Below are 17,933 nucleotides of genomic sequence, written 5' to 3' on the forward strand. Positions count from 1 at the left end.
GTACTTTATTATTTTTTATTATTGGTGTAACCCATTACGAGATCCAAAAAATGATATTTGGCTTTTTAGGTGAGCTGATTTGAGATAAACCGTTGTATTAAAGAACTGTTTTATATATATGATCTACTTTTATATATACTGTATTTGTAAAGTAGGGGGAACAGTGTTCTATTTTAATTGAGTTCAGTACAATGTATGAAGTATATTGAGAAAAGTGTTTTCTTTAACAATGAATGTTGATGTACTGTTAGTATACACGTGCTCAGTGAATGTTGATGTATTGTTAGTATACACGTGCTCAGTGAATGTTGATGTACCGTTAGTATACACGTGCTCAGTGAATGTTGATGTATTGTTAGTATACACGTGCTCAGTGAATGTTGATGTATTGTTAGTATACACGTGCTCAGTGAATGTTGATGTACTGTTAGTATACACGTGCTCAGTGAATGTTGATGTATTGTTAGTATACACGTGCTCAGTGAGTGTTGATGTATTGTTAGTATACACGTGCTCAGTGAATGTTGATGTACCGTTAGTATACACGTGCTCAGTGAATGTTGATGTATTGTTAGTATACACGTGCTCAGTGAATGTTGATGTATTGTTAGTATACACGTGCTCAGTGAGTGTTGATGTATTGTTAGTATACACGTGCTCAGTGAGTGTTGATGTACTGTTAGTATACACGTGCTCAGTGAGTGTTGATGTATTGTTAGTATACACGTGCTCAGTGAGTGTTGATGTATTGTTAGTATACACGTGCTCAGTGAGTGTTGATGTACTGTTAGTATACACGTGCTCAGTGAATGTTGATGTATTGTTAGTATACACGTGCTCAGTGAATGTTGATGTATTGTTAGTATACACGTGCTCAGTGAATGTTGATGTATTGTTAGTATACACGTGCTCAGTGAGTGTTGATGTACTGTTAGTATACACGTGCTCAGTGAGTGTTGATGTATTGTTAGTATACACGTGCTCAGTGAATGTTGATGTACTGTTAGTATACACGTGCTCAGTGAATGTTGATGTATTGTTAGTATACACGTGCTCAGTGAGTGTTGATGTATTGTTAGTATACACGTGCTCAGTGAATGTTGATGTACCGTTAGTATACACGTGCTCAGTGAATGTTGATGTATTGTTAGTATACGTGCTCAGTGAATGTTGATGTATTGTTAGTATACACGTGCTCAGTGAGTGTTGATGTATTGTTAGTATACACGTGCTCAGTGAGTGTTGATGTACTGTTAGTATACACGTGCTCAGTGAGTGTTGATGTATTGTTAGTATACACGTGCTCAGTGAGTGTTGATGTATTGTTAGTATACACGTGCTCAGTGAGTGTTGATGTACTGTTAGTATACACGTGCTCAGTGAATGTTGATGTATTGTTAGTATACACGTGCTCAGTGAATGTTGATGTATTGTTAGTATACACGTGCTCAGTGAATGTTGATGTATTGTTAGTATACACGTGCTCAGTGAGTGTTGATGTACTGTTAGTATACACGTGCTCAGTGAGTGTTGATGTATTGTTAGTATACACGTGCTCAGTGAATGTTGATGTATTGTTAGTATACACGTGCTCAGTGAATGTTGATGTATTGTTGGTATACACGTGCTCAGTGAATGTTGATGTATTGTTAGTATACACGTGCTCAGTGAATGTTGATGTATTGTTAGTATACACGTGCTCAGTGAATGTTGATGTATTGTTAGTATACACGTGCTCAGTGAATGTTGATGTATTGTTAGTATACACGTGCTCAGTGAGTGTTGATGTACTGTTAGTATACACGTGCTCAGTGAGTGTTGATGTATTGTTAGTATACACGTGCTCAGTGAATGTTGATGTATTGTTAGTATACACGTGCTCAGTGAATGTTGATGTATTGTTAGTATACACGTGCTCAGTGAATGTTGATGTACTGTTAGTATACACGTGCTCAGTGAATGTTGATGTATTGTTAGTATACACGTGCTCAGTGAATGTTGATGTACTGTTAGTATACACGTGCTCAGTGAATGTTGATGTATTGTTAGTATACACGTGCTCAGTGAGTGTTGATGTATTGTTAGTATACACGTGCTCAGTGAATGTTGATGTATTGTTAGTATACACGTGCTCAGTGAGTGTTGATGTATTGTTAGTATACACGTGCTCAGTGAGTGTTGATGTATTGTTAGTATACACGTGCACAGTGAATGTTGATGTACCGTTAGTATACATGTAAAATTTATTGTTTATGAACTTTGAAAAACTCCAGTACACAGTTTGTTTCACTGTATGAAGTTTTTTAATGTCTGCCATATTTATAAAATTCATCCTGTCCAAGAATGAAATTCCTGAACAAGTCGTTTGTTTCAAACGTGAGGCACATTGACTTTATTATAAAATAATTTCTTTTAACAATCGTTTTATTATTTAATTCTAACTCATTTCTATGTCAATACCAGTAATCTTCGCCACGCCTTCAACAAGCTGTTCGTGGTATTCGGTCATGTTTTGTGAAATCATTAGTATCTCATTAGGTCATAAAACGAAGCCATCGAAGGCCCGGCGTGGCCCCATGATTAGGGCGCTAAACTCGTAATCTGAGGATCGCGGGTTCATATCCTCTTCATACCAAATATGTTTGCCATTTCAGTCATGGGGGCGTTATAATGTAACGGTCAATCCTATTATTCGTTGGTAAAAGAGTAGCCCAAGAGTTGGCAATGGGTGTGAAGGCTAGCTGACTTTCCTCTAGTCTTTCATTGCTAAAGTATGGGCGTCTAGAGCAGAGAGCCCTCGTGTAGCATTGGGCGAAATTCAGAAAACAAGTGAACAGAAAGTAATCGAAACGGAAATATTCTCCGTTCACGTGATCGCACTATCTTCTGTACACAGCGCTACCTAGCTGATTTTAAATAACAATTATTAACATCGCTAACGATCCATATTTGCAACAAATTTTTATACTTGCATATTTTCTTTGTTTTATGAAGCTCATTTATGAAGTATGTCATATTTCTTTTAACATGGAACAATGATAAGTTATCGTGCCAGATTATTTTTTTAAATTTCGCGCAAAGCCACATGAGGGCTATCTGCGCTAACTGTCCCTAATTTTGCAGTGTAAGACTAGAAGTTAGGCAGCTAGTCATAACCACCCACCACCAACTCTTGGGCTACTCTTTTACCAACGAATAGTAGGATTGACCGTAACATTACAATGCACCCACAGCTGAAAGGGCGAGCATGTTTGGTGTGGCGAGGATTCGAACCCGCGACCCTCAGATTACGATTCGATTGCCTTAACCACCTGGCCATGCCGGGCCATTGTGTCACATATTGCCAAAAAAACAAAACCAAAAAAAAACTTGACCTGTTTAAAATTGACCATCTGCTCAAGTTACTTAAAAATATATCAATAGAATATAATAAGACAACAGTTTCAAAAACCGATGTTCTGTTAGCTGGAAGGTTTAGTCATTTATTTAACCAAAAAGTACAATATTCATTAAACTGAAAAACATTTTAATGAAGCTTGAACTTATATTTTTTTATTCAAGTGAATAATTTTCCTAAAAACTCGTTGTATTTGGTGTTTATCTCTAAGATATAACTGTTCTCTAAGGAGTTATCAGATTTATGGAATTAACCTGAAAAGTTAAACTGCGTATAATGTTTCAGAACACTTGCCTCGTGAAACAAATATGTCGTGACGTTGACCCTAAAACAACAATTGTTACAGTTTAATTGTGGCGTGAGTAACCATGGTCTCAATGTGTGTGTTTTGGAGAGGTCATATTTAGGGTTACTACACTTCTAGAGTGAAAATCTGGGACATATTGTTTTCCCTCTACATGAAGTGGCTGTGTAACAGTCTAAATTACAACTCACATTTCACGTGATAAGTGACACAGTATTTCTGTATAGCGTTCTAAAACCACAGGGAAACAAATTTTGGTAAAAAACTTAACAGTTAAAAACAAAAAGGATAAATGTGTCTAAATTGTTTTGAACCTGTTCAAACCTGTTGCTTATTCGATTTATTTTTCGCGGCTGCGCGGGTCTTCAGCTGACCAATGAGTGGCGAAGAAAACATAGCAGTGAGGGAGAATACTTTACTGTGTGGTTTTCCCTGGCTCATTTTCTACATTAAATTTAAAGTAGTCGTGTGTACGACAAATCGTACGTATTAGGACACGAAGAAACTGGGGTGGTAAAATAGCGCTATTGTTTCTCATTGGAACAAAAGGGTGATGACTAAAACCTAGAACAATACCAGTGTCATTTGGATGGTGTTTTGTAACCATAGTTATAATGGACAGCAAAGATGAAAGAAACATACACATAACATTGATTCGTACATTTTGGTTTAAACGATACGTTCGTTTGTTTGTCACACCAAAATGCTCGCCCTTTCAGCCGTGGGGGGTGTTATAATGTGTCGACGAATCCCACTAATCGTTGGTAAAAGAGTAGCCCAAGAGTTGGCGGTGATGATTGGCTGCCTTCTCTCTAGTCTTACACTGGTAAATGAGGGATGGCTAGCGCAGAGAGCCCTCGAGTAGCTTTGTGCGAAATTCAAAACAAACAAAACCAAATCGTTTGTTTGGAATTAAACACAAAGCTACATAATTGGCTACCTGTGCTCTGCTCACCACGGATATCGAAACCAGGTTTTTAGCGTTGTAAGTCCTCAGAATACCACTGTCCCACTGTTTTTTTTTATTTCGCCCAAAGCTACACAAGGGCTATCTGCACTGGTCGTCACTAATTTAGCAGTGTAAGACTAGAGGGAAGGCAGCTAGTCATCACCTCCAACCGCCAACTCTTGGGCTACTCTCTTACCAACGAATAGTGGGATTGACTGTCATATTATAACGCCCCCACGGTTGAAAGGGCGAACATGTTTGGTGTGGCGGGGTTTCGAACCCGCGACCCTCAGATTACGATTCGAGCGCCCTAACCACCTGGCCATGCCGATCCTAACGATAAGTATGATTAGAATTAATAAATAAAAAATAATTTCTGACACTGGTGTAGTTTTGTGCAACATATTACAGCCACTTGTATTGTCTAAACATAAAGATATAAAAAGATAAAGCACCTGTAACTATTTGGGAACAGTTTCAGGAACTGGTATTGGATAATTTTGTGTCACGAGCGTTTTAAATGATACTCCACTAGGAGGAGGTTGGCTCAATGGTAAGTTTACTGAAATACTGTGCCAAAATCCGGAGCTCGATTCTTTGAGGTGTTAAAAACGTAGATATCTCATTTTGTAACTTTACGTTTAAAGGAAACAGTGTAAATTAAGCTGTATGTTGAAACAAATAGTAACTTTTCACTATAGTTCATAAATGTTTTAAAAATTCAAAAGCAGAACAAAGCAGTTATTTTCTTGGTAGTTTCATTTTGCGGTGGTTCGGCATAGCCATGTGGTTAAGGCACTCGACTCGTAATCCGAGGGTCGGGGGTTCAAATCCCCGTCAACCAAACATGCTCGTTCTTTCAGCCGCTGGGGCGTTATAATGTGACGGTCATTCCCACTATTCGTTGGTAAAAGAGCAGCCCAAGAGGTGGCGGTGGGTGGTGATGACTAGCTGCCTTCCCTCTAGTTCTACACTGCAAAATTTGGGACGGCTAGGGCAGATAGCCCTCGTGTAGCTTTGCGCGAAATTCAAATCAAACAAACAAACCAGTGGCGTGCAAGGTCCACTTATGATACACAGTTGTATATCGTGCAAGGTCAACAATATACCAGTCAACAACTATAGGTTTACATGCCTCGCTCACATGCTATCATATTGCACAAAGGAATCTAGAACATGGTTTTAATTTACTTTGTAATTTAGTGTATACTTACGGAACAACAGTAAGCCTGACTCCAGCTTCTCTCTCTTGGGTTGGAGTGGTTGACGATTTTTTTAAAATTGTTAACTTGATTGTTTAAACCACTAGAATGAGCTTGAGTTTGATTGACTAGTGTGAAATTTCTGGGGCTGTAATGGGTGAAGGGAGAAATTATTGTCTTAGAGCTTTCGTAGGCCTAATATGCCATAGTACAATGAGTGCTTGCTACAAATGTTACAGAATTAAAGGTGTTAATAAGATTTTTTCCACATGGTTATTCTTCAGTTTTACTTTAAACATAGGTGATTCATCATATATTAAATTGTTATATATATATTATGTACGTGTGTATCTGTAATTGTACGTAAGAAAAGGAAACAATATGTATATTATTAGTTATTGTTGTTTTCGTCCACTGTCTTTTAGTATCATATATATAAAACGTCAGAAATCGCTTTGTGTTTTGTTCACTCGAATTGTTTTAATTTCGTTTTTAAGGAAACTGAAGAGATTGAGGCTATTCTCAAAGTTAATGGTTCGAGTTTCGTCGCCCTTGGATGGAGACCTCAAGCTGTAGGATCTAGTTGTAAGGCTTTTCCTGTTATCAGGAATCGTCGTGGTACGTCATCACTCGAGTCAGAAACGGACAATAAAACGAACATTATAAATGGACAGAAAGGAACAGAGGAACCTGTTGCTGAACCACCTTCAGAACCGAGTTCTGGAGAAAATGCGAAAAATGACAAAACCCGTGAAAAAGATCATCGGGACACTTCTGAAGAAGTCACATCTTCAAACACGAACAAGGAGCCAGGAGCAAAAAACCCTCAGGGCCCTTTACCTTCAGCACCCTTTGGTGGACCACCCTATTACTTCCCACCGTCAGAAACTTCATTGAATGACAAGGCCTTTGGTTTCCCAACGTCGGGGAACTCCAAGCAACACTCGACGCAAAACTACAAACACATTATTGATGAAAATGGTAATTTAATTGGCATCACACTGGTGGGCAATCCTCAGAAAGCCCCAGACAGACGCAATTTTTTATATTGGGGACCGTTTCAAACGTGGGGCTCAATCACTACCTGAATCCGAAGCATCTGCAAAACCATCGAAGAGTAAACCAAGCCCATCTATTACGTATCCACCAATATCTTCCTATACCCCTCGTCACGAGTTTCATGCCATGGATTGTACAGATATTGTAATAGGGGTTGTTCGAGGAAAGGCCAGTCGTATCTCTGACTACTATACCCGCGACAGGTCAACACCTCGTGTTGATTCTTACTATGGTGGTACAGATAGTTTGACTGCTGCAGTAGGAGCTGAGGACAATGGAGTGACCACAGTTTTATTCCGAAAAAAAGTAAAAGGTAGGATGATTGTTTCTGTCTATCTCTGTGTTAAAACTCTTAACAAATGTTATATTTTCGTAGAAGTTTTAGCCACTATGATTTAAGTATTGAGCTCAAACAGAAATTTAGTAAAACAACGAGATACGAATCGTTACGTTATACGGCATTGTCTGTTGTAAACAAAGAAAAAGTTTAATAAAATTAAAAGAAATAAGTTATTCAGCGAGCACAATATTAGATTATGAAGTAACACAGAAGTGCATTTCTCAAAATCCTCTTGGTTCATTACGTTTCAAACCAAAGACTATAAATCTGCGATATAACACGTTTTTCTTTCGTAACTAATGTTAGGCTTAGCGTTTTTTAGACGCTATTTGTAGTCTTATCAGTTTCGTTCTTTCGTCACGTTTCCGCGTATAATATTCAGGGAACCGACTTGCACCTACAGTATATAATTTTACTTTTTCCAGCAAAAGAACTCACTGACCACACCATTGAGAACAGTTTAATGAACGTCATCTGGGCCAAAGGTCAAGAGCCTGGAATGTATATCCACCGGCCTGAAACAGGACTTGAAGCAGGTAACGCCAAGATAACAGATTTCTACAGGCCTGATGAGATAAAATATCACGGACATGGAAAACAGCGTGGAAAGCTTACCCTGAACTTTTTCGGTAAGACGAACCAGTTCTCTAGTACTTGAGCTCATGTTAAAGGCCCTGTGGTTTCTAGGTGTAGTGCCTGACACAGTTACATTGTTACAGATTAACGTCGTTCCTATTAAGCGAACTATATTAAAAAAAAAAATATTGATACTGCTAAATGATTGTGTTTAATGAATCACCAATCATATAAGTAAATTAACAGCAGTTTTGTAATTTAATTACTTACAAACTATTTGTTCTTTTACACCTTTAACAACCAATTATAAATCTTCAAAAATGTGTGAGAGACAACATTAGGTGATAAAAAAACAACACACACATACACAAAATTACAAGTCATAGAACTCTTGAGGAAGTCAGCAGAACATTGGGACCACGTGTTAATACTAGCGTTTCTCCATGCTAAACGTCATTAAACGAATGAACAGGGACATCATTTTAAAATACATATATCTGCTCATTCACTTTGTATACCGAGTGGATTTATTTGTTAAGAAATTCGCGCAAAGCTACACGAGGGCTATCTGCGCTAGCCGTCTATAATATAGCAGTATAAGACTAGAGGGAAGGCAGAAAGTCATCACCGCCAACTCGTGGGCTACTCTTTTATTAACGAATAGTGAGATTGATTGAACATTATAGCGCTCCTACGGCTGAAAGGGGATTCGAACCTGTGACCCTTTGATTACGACTCAAACGCTCTAACCACCAGGTCATGCCGTGCCGTTGAGTAGGTGTTGAAGCCAACTGATGAATCCCACCACTTTTAGAAAAAAAAATAGACTTAAAGTTATCCCTGACAAGGTATACCTATTGGTTTATAAAACTTCAAACTCATTTCCTCGAGGTAACTAATTCTGCAGTAAGAACAGATTTATAATTGCATGTAACTATGTGGTATTATAGTAACACTGGCTTTGGAATTTAAATTCCATAAAAGTTGTTTTAATTTTAATAATGTGTATTTCATAGTTCAGCTTCGCAGATTTCGAAAATAACATTAATGATTTTCAATTATGTAAGGACTTTTTTTTATTCAAATCGAGAATAAAAACTTGCTTGGTAAAAGTTATCAAAATATAACAAATTAGGGTAACTTACACAACCTCTTGTTACCATAGCAACGAATAAGAAGTATTGAAATAAAAAAGAAATTCAAAGTGCACGTATAAACAAATACAATTCAGGAATGGTGCGTCATGTTAACAGTTCTATACTAGTGGTATGTTTCTCGTGAGTTCTAGAACGATCGATAAAACTCACGTCGCGATTAGTCCAGAGAAATCTATAGCCAGTGGTTGTCAACATTTCAAGCACAGCAAAATGTGACCTGATTTCAATGAAAATGATTCATTTATTTAAAAGTACATGTGATGTTTTATGAAAAATCTGTATGTAATGAAGAAAAATGGATTTTCGTTTATTTTTTTTTATTTAGAATTAAGCACGAAGTTACACAATGGGCTATCTGTGCTCTGCCCACCAAGGTTATCGAAACGTGGTTTTTAGCTGTGTGAGTCCGCAGACATAGCGCTATGCTTCTGGGGAGAGGGGAGCAGAAAATGGATATTTTTTGGATTCGGTGTACAGAAATTACTGCAGAACATGTAGAAATTAAATCCAATAAAACCATCACAGGCGTATGTAATTATTAGTATGCTTACATGTAAACCAAAAAGTCATTTTAGGGTCTTTTGACTGACAGATAACACCCTACTGTACAACAATGAGAGTGATTAAAATTGGTGACCTTCGGTCTTCTTCCAGTGAAACTACTATGATGAAGAACTTAACCACATCCAACCGACACCTATTAATATACAGTTCAACCAGACTGTATCATAAATACAATAATATCGTGAGATGTTATATTATTCATACAAATGAGTAAATTTATCCCCAGAATAAATCAGAATTATTTGAATCAGACAGAATACCAAACAGAAATCCGTGACTCAAAAATATTGAATAGTTCTATTGTTTAAATTTTTTATAAAAAGTTGATCTTGTAATTAGCTCATTTTAGCCCAATTATGGTGATAATACAAAATTTACAGGATTTTTAAAAATTATCCGTGAGAAATTTCATTATAAAACCGTTAAGTGTTGTAACCGATACTATATTGTGCTGTTAATTTGTCATTGCAGATGGGACAAGTCAATCCTCTGCAGCGACTGTTGCGTCACCTAGTGGCGAATGGAAGTATCCTCACAACTGTATTGAGGAGAGTTGTCAGTATCACATTAAATGGAAGATGGAAACAGATACCGATGATATTCACTTCGTCATTCACAGCTCTAATGGTGACAAGTGGACTGGTGTTGGTTTCTCGGAGAATCCTAAAATGGTAATAGTTTACAACTATTTTATTCAAAGATATTGGTAATTGAAACTACGTGATTAGATTTGATCAACCTTCAAGTGTAGGGGGGCTCCAGTATGGACTCGTGGTTAGGGCGCTCGACTCGTAATCTGAGGGTCGCCCTTTCAGCCATGGAGGCGTTATAATATAATGGTCAATCACACTATTTGTCGGCAAAAGAGTAGCCCAAGAGTTGGCGGTGGGTGGAGATAACTAGCTGCCTTCCCTCTAGTCTTAAACTGCAAAATTAGAGACGGCTAGCACAGATAGCCCTCGAGTGGCTTTGCGTGAAATTCAAAACAAACCAAAACCAAACCTATTTTAAAATACACGATTAACATTTCATTTGGATGACCAACGTATAATTCTGTAACAACCTATTTATTTAATTGTTTCATTTTTTATTTATTTACTGATGACGTATATTTTGGCCCCCCGCTGGTACAGCGGTAAGTCTACGAATTTACAACGCTAAAATCAGGGGTTCGATTCTTTTCGGTGGCCTCAGCAGATAGTACGATGTGGCTTTGCTATAAGAAAACATACACACACGTGTATATTTTGTTACTGTTTTTACAGTAAATCGCTGTAAAAGCTGTAACTTATAGTAAAATCTGTTTATTCGTTTACGCGAAATAGACCGATCTTGTGACATATGATGAGTCTGAGTTTTTTTAAGTGCAGTGATGTAGTTAAATTAAGTTAGTTGGCAAGACCTGTGAATATGAGCGAGGATGCATGTGGTTTTCAAAGGAGAGTGATAGTGGTGTCCATTTTGCAGAAGTTTTGTTAGACGTTGCGTTTCACAAGCCCTTACCATTAGATCCTACAATCGTACAGAATATATTTACTACTACAAAAAATTGTACCAACCAACCACTTGTAACCGACCGAGAAAAAAAAACAGTACTTATTGAACAGGTTTCAGTAATGGTCAGATTTGTCTGTCTGTGGTCATACCGTGTAAAGGACATTGCTGAACCAAATTTTCAAACTGGATGAATATGGCCTAGTGTTCAGTGTGCAGGACAGCGAATTGAAGGGCTCATCCGTTAAGTCCAGTTGCCGAAAGTTCGTGTACTGTGCTTTCTGACCGTGTGTGCATTATTAAAGTAGCGGTCAAATACCATTATTTTATTAGATTAACTTGAATGTTGATAGTGGTGTTATTGACTAAGTACCTTCTCTCTAGTCTATCAGTTTAAAGTTATGTACGGCTAGTACAGAATGCCCTTTCACAACTTCATATAAATACCAAAACCAACTAACCAATCACAAACATTGAAATAACCTTAATGAACAGAGCACAAACTGTAACAAGTGTATGGCAGGAAAAATGAGACGTATTTCAGATCTTCTTTGTGACACTAAACAACACAAGAAAGTTGTCCCTAATTTGTCAGTGTAAGACTAAAGGAAAGGAAGCTAGTCATCACCATCCACCGCCATCTTTTGGGCTACCCTTTTACCAACGAATAGTGGGATTGACGGTCACATTATAAAGCTTCTACGGCTCAAAGGGAGAGCATGTTTGGTGCGAGAGGGATTCGGACCTGCAACCCTCAGATTACAAATCGAGCACCTTAACCAGAAGGACAAACTACATCAGACCGTTGATCACTGTATATTTCTGTGACAATACGAGGTGCCGGATGTGTGTGTGTGTGTGGACATTCTGGTAGCTGGATTTGGAAACTGTGGTTGGAAGAAATGACTACAGTACAGGGATAGGAAACAAATACCGAACATTGTTAGTGCTAACAGACAGGTCATTTTGATAATGGTCCAGGAACATCCATTTCTTACTAGAATAACGTGTAGGAATCTTTGTGAAATTAACTCTGATAACCACGTCCCTCACGTAAATCACACATCTCGTCATTAATATCTAGATAATCGATATTGGACCATTGTCTGAAGGAAATGGTTTATGTGGTCAAATAAGTTGTTGTGAAATAATGATAGGGTTAAATGTGTGATGGCGATACAAGAAAAAAATCATTTACCCATATTACATAGGATCTGGGAGTGGTGAGGCACATTTATGTGATATAGTCTAGTACTCGTGATGTCTCAGAATAACCACATGCTGACCCTAGTTGACCAAGTCCATCCTGTAATATCTACCTTTATATCAAACCTAGATGGTAAATTCTAAGATGATAAAGCAACCAACCAGACAGAATGTTTGTGATTGATTCACTGAGCGTGATGAAGACTTCAACATCTACCATGGGCTGCATAGTCCCCTGGTATAACAGATACTGGGGGGACATAATCTATTAGCGACAACTGTACCGAGACGGTATTGATCAAAGAATGGTTGTTAATTGAATCGTTTATTTTCAAAACGTTAGTGTAGTCAGTATTACATTGTATTCAGGTTATAATAATGATTTAGAAGGTCTGACATGTTATTAGGTTGGGATTCCTAATGCATTAGCCAATGTGTAAGTATTTATCCCACAAAGATTCAACAGGTGATATTTGTGAACTTATCAACATGATTTCTACATGCACGTGTACTTGATTTTGAGCGTAGAAAGCTTTAGTGTGAGTGAAGTATCACAAATACTCCAGAATCAAATGCATAACAACGAGCTGTTGTTAATATTCCATAATGAAAGTTAAATGTTCGTACTTAAATCATAGCGTGATTTTAACAAGATATACGAGAGTAATTATAATAATTAATATAAACTTGTAAAGTCCTCCGGTGAATCATAAATAAATTACAAGTCTGAAGTCCAAGGTTTGATTCCCCGCAATTAACAGAGTGCTGATAACCCGTTGTGTAGCATGCGCTAAAAGAAAAACCTAACAACAATAATCAGTTGGTAACATTCTTTAAATAAAACAGAAGGGTGTAATTAAAATAAACAAGTACAGTGGTTCCCAATCTTTTTTATGCCCCGCACCCCTAAAAAAATTCAATATCTTCTCGCACCCCTCACAGTAATTAGTTATTTAAGAATAAAGGTGAAGGTAGCCAAAACAAATTTTTATAACTAGTTTTTAATGATACATATAAACAAAAACGACACATTTGGAAAAGAAAAAATATTACAAGAAACTAAAAGTTACATAAACCCTACATGGCCTACAAAAAATAAATTTTCATCCATGCATGAAATGAAATTTCTTTGGATTTGAAATGTTTAAATGTTCATAAACCAACTTAAATTTAATGACTCTTTTATTCCTGTTTATTTCTTACGAGTTTTTCAAAGCGTGGCACTTTGTTGTTGATAGCAATCCGCAAGTCTGCCTGTGCACCCAAGTGATTTTGTCTTGATTGACATAAGGGCGCTACATCCAAACATAAATATTGTGTTGCAAATTGGATGAGCACAGTTAGTGCTTTTTCACAAAGTCTTGGAAACATGTCCATTGCAGAACATCAATATTGTTCCAAAGTTTTGCTTTCAAACTGCATTTCAAGAACTCAGTTTGTGCGCAGTTCAATAAGATCTTCCTTCAGTTCTTCATCATCCCACATATTATACAAATTGAAGGAGTATGGATAATCCATTTTTCAGACGTTTCCAGTTTAAATGACTTTGATTCCAAATGATCCACAATTTCTTCACACACACATGGACTCATTCTCACCTACCATTTCTTGAAGTGATGGAAAATTTGAGAGATTCCCTCTTTTAACTCGTCGATACCAAAGATGTAACTTTTCTTTAAAAGCATTTAACTTTTCGCAGCATTTCAAAATGTTTATGTTTTTCCCTTGAAGAGATACACTCAGGTCATTCATACGAGTGAAAAATATCACTCAAATATGCTAGCATTTGGTTGGATTCTTGTGATTCTATTTCTGTAACAAGAAAAATAAGAAATAAAAATCGAACGTAATTTTTGAATATATAGGACAGTCCCTTAATATAAACAACTGAAATGTCATCTCGCGCCCCTGGTTGGGAACCACTGAACAAGTAGAACAGTCAGTCAGATTATTTCTACGTTTACTCTACAGTTTTTCCTTTAATGTTCAGGTTTAAACTTTCCTTTCTTCGAACAGCCCAACAGTGACGCCGTGATTGGATGGGTGAATGAAATCGGTCAAGTGACTGTCATTGATGCGTAAGTATTGACTTCGTTTAGTTCTACTCTACTGTACTTCAAGGTGTTAAGCCTCGTGTAGCGACTAACTCAGAGGTTGGTTTGTTTTTGTTTACAAAAACACTTTATTGCCAGCGCAAGTTTTCGCAGATTGTTTTATGAATGAGACAGCAACCCAGCAATGTGATCAGGTGCGTGTCGAACCAATATTTAGGAAATTATATATTATATTATAGGGTCAATTGTTAGAACATGTCGTGTGTAGCAGTTCACAACCACTAAGAATAAAATATAAAATTAATCGATAAACTGGTAAATAAAGTTCAAAGTGAAGGAAGTCATGTGCCCTTAGGGTTAAGAATGGATTTAAAACAGAGTAGCTGAAACTATAGATAAGGATTATGTATGAATACAATGCAGAAAAAAACAAAGTTATGTACGAGGGTTAAGAATTACTTTGAAATAGAATAGACAGAGCTGTGAACAAGGATTCGTTAATTTAATTGAAGACAGTTGAAAACGATTGGGCGATAGTTCATACTAAAAATATTAATACACGCTGTACGACAAACATAAACAGACTTAATCTGATATAACTGAGTTGTAATTATCAATAGATTTCTGCAAGACGTACAGTTTTTATTTCTAGGATCAAGTTCTCCTCAAGATATGTTCATTTTTCATTTATTTCCTTAAAAACTGAAACACAACTTGATTTTTCACTCCAGATGGTTAACTGGCTACGAACATCCAAAGTTCGACGACAGCCAGGACATCAAAGAGTTTTCTGGCGAGATAAACGATGGAAAGGTAACGCTCCGGTTTAGGAGAAAAAGAAAAACTGGAGACGTCTCCCAAGATGTTGATTTTACTGCAAAAGAAGGCTTGTACTTCTTATTTCCTATAAAAGGTGGAAACTATGACAGCGAGAGTCGCAAAATCCAGTTTCATGAACAGATACCTGTGGTATCTAGTCAGAAGTTTTACGTAGGTGAGTGTGTTTGTAGGTTGTCTGAAGTGTGAAAACTGAACTTATATTTTTATTTATGTAAAAACGGCTCGTTTGGGTTGAGAAAATTTTTTTACGTAGAGGAGCGAACAACGTTTCGACCTTCACACGTTTTCGAACACTGCAAATCAATTAAACACAACATAACCATAGAAAACATCCAAATACTAAATAAAGAAACAAACATAAATGCAAAGTTAAAGAAGCCTTACTTATACATCAACTCAAGCTCAAAATAAACCAATACAAAGGAACACCTTTATACCTATATTGATAAATATAATCAAGCATCTAAGCACGCCCTCTACATTCCTACACTCCGTTACACAATCCCCTTCAAACATGTTGTAAGCTATCGGTCAGTTACCTCTTTCTTTCTTTGTGAACCTGACGATGGCCGAAGGTCGAAACGTTGTTCGCTCCCTCTACGTAAACATTTTCTCAACCCAAACCAGCTGTTTTACATAAATATTTTCTCTACAAGTGGGTTTTCTCGACATCACTGAACTTATCTTTTGTTTTTCCTGACAGATAAGCGATACAGCATAGTTAAAAATATGTGTTTTTATAATTTAGTCTCTTATGTTCTTGTAATTCTGTTATATCGGTTTGATTTCTGGATGTTTTTTGCCAAACGTTTGGAAAATGTCATTGTATAGTTATATATATATATATATATATATGTATGATTAATATTGTTAATTATTTGGTCTGATATATATGTTATATGAATAGATTCGTTGGAGTAAAATGAAAAGTGGTTTTCCTAGTTCTATCTGTTTGGTTCTGTGTAATATTATGGTAAAAGATATATACATAAATATAAAACTGATCCAGGGCCTAGCAGTGAACTAGACACTGTATCAAAACCGAACCTACCAGTGAACCAAACGCAAAATCTGAACCAGAACCTACGAGTGAACCAAATGCAAAATCTGAACCAGAACCTACGAGTGAACCAAATGCAAAATCCGAACCTGAACCAACCAGTCAACCTGGGTTCGAGAAAACAAAAGGTGTGATAGTACTTTTCAGGTTTTTAATATGTTTTTATGGGCAGGATTATTTACAGCATGTGTCTGTGATTTCTTGGCGATAAACGTCAAAAATAAACAATGAGCATGTATTCCACTTGTTTTAAAATAATATATTATAATAAGTCATACATATACATATAAATGTTCGTTATGTTGATGGTTATTACAGTTGTATCCAGAGATTTAAATAATTGTTTTTGTCAAACGTCCACATAGGTTTGTGCAATTGACAAATCTAATTATTCTTCTCTACTCTGTTGTTACAATACAGTATGCAATAATTTCACTTTAAAATTGCCACTAAAATTGTTGGTTACCACAATTGTATCCAGAGTTTTAAATAATGAACTTTTTCTTTAAAGTCCACACAGCCTAATTTAGTTACACTGAAACACAATTGACAAGACAAATTATTCTTCTCTACTGTATTATTGCAATACAGTCTGTGATAATTCAGTTTAGAAATAGCCACTATACGCTCTTTATGGCTAAACTCAAAATCACGCCTAGTCCGTTCACAGACCTAACTTAACAACAGCAGCCTCGAACATTCCACACACTATTAGATACGATGATACAACAAAGCTCAGTTAAATCAACGAGAAAAGTTTAGAAGGTTTGATTAATGTGACGTCAAATTAAAACAGTTGAACTACAGAACCCATGATTCTCACATAATTACATAAACAAACCTGCGATAAGCTATTACTTCTAAAAATAATCAACTTTAACATTTGTGCTGTCCTTAAACCATCAAAATATAATACTTGCATTAACTTAAACATTCTTGTATATCTAACAGTAATGAAGAAATGTTCCATGAAAAAATACTTATTTTCAAATATTTCTTTTTAAGACAAGGTACTCCATACATAAGGTTGAAAATTAGCTATGAAATACGTACAAATCTTGCTTTAGGTCTTTGTTTTTAATTTTGTGTTTTAGACAACCTCAGCTATAGTAAAATAGTATAGTTTAGTGCCAATAGATTGGGCGTAGTTTGTACTTTTACTGTGCTGTTGAGGCTCGGCATGGCCAGGTGGTTAGGGGCGCTCGACTCGTATTCTAAGGGTCGTGGGTTCGAATCCTCGTCACACCAAACTTGCTCTCCATTTCATAAGGGGAGTATTATTATGTGACGGTAAATCCCACTATTCGTTGGTAAGAGTGGCCCCAGAGTTGACAGTGGATGGTGATAACTAGCTGCCTTCCCTCTAGTCTTACACTTCGAAATTATGGACGGCTAGCGCAGATAACCCTCGTGTAGTTTTGCACGGTTAAAACAAACAAATAAATACTGTTCTGTTAAGCTTCGTTTATACTTGTTAGTTCGGTAGTGCTGATGAATTAGGCCTAGTTTGTACTTGTTTATGTTGTGCTGGTGAATTAAGCCTAGTTTATACTTGCTAGTTTAGCAGTAATGATTTATTAGGTGTATTCTGTATTTGCTTTACTGTGCTGTTGAATTAAGCCTAGTTCATACTTGGTAGTTCGGCAGTGCTGTTGATTTAGTTCAGTGAAGTTTAAATATGCTTGTAGGGAAGTGTTGGTAAGGAATTCCTACAAGGTTTGTACTTGATAA

General features: G+C 36.7%; 1 pseudogene across 1 annotated transcript in view; it reads left to right on the forward strand.

Moving 5' to 3' along the window:
* The window catches only part of LOC143233652 (uncharacterized), a 56,977-nt pseudogene extending 40,641 nt beyond the window's left edge, over positions 1-16,336 (forward strand). The window contains exons 8-13 of the transcript XR_013018266.1: positions 6,350-7,224; positions 7,677-7,880; positions 10,020-10,219; positions 14,265-14,326; positions 15,034-15,296; positions 16,152-16,336. The product of XR_013018266.1 is annotated as an uncharacterized LOC143233652 (transcript). The remainder of the gene's footprint in view (positions 1-6,349; positions 7,225-7,676; positions 7,881-10,019; positions 10,220-14,264; positions 14,327-15,033; positions 15,297-16,151) is intronic.
* The last annotated feature ends 1,597 nt before the right edge of the window (positions 16,337-17,933 follow it).

The sequence above is a fragment of the Tachypleus tridentatus genome, chromosome 1 (genome assembly GCF_004210375.1).
Source record: "Tachypleus tridentatus isolate NWPU-2018 chromosome 1, ASM421037v1, whole genome shotgun sequence".
NCBI lineage: Eukaryota > Metazoa > Arthropoda > Merostomata > Xiphosura > Limulidae > Tachypleus > Tachypleus tridentatus.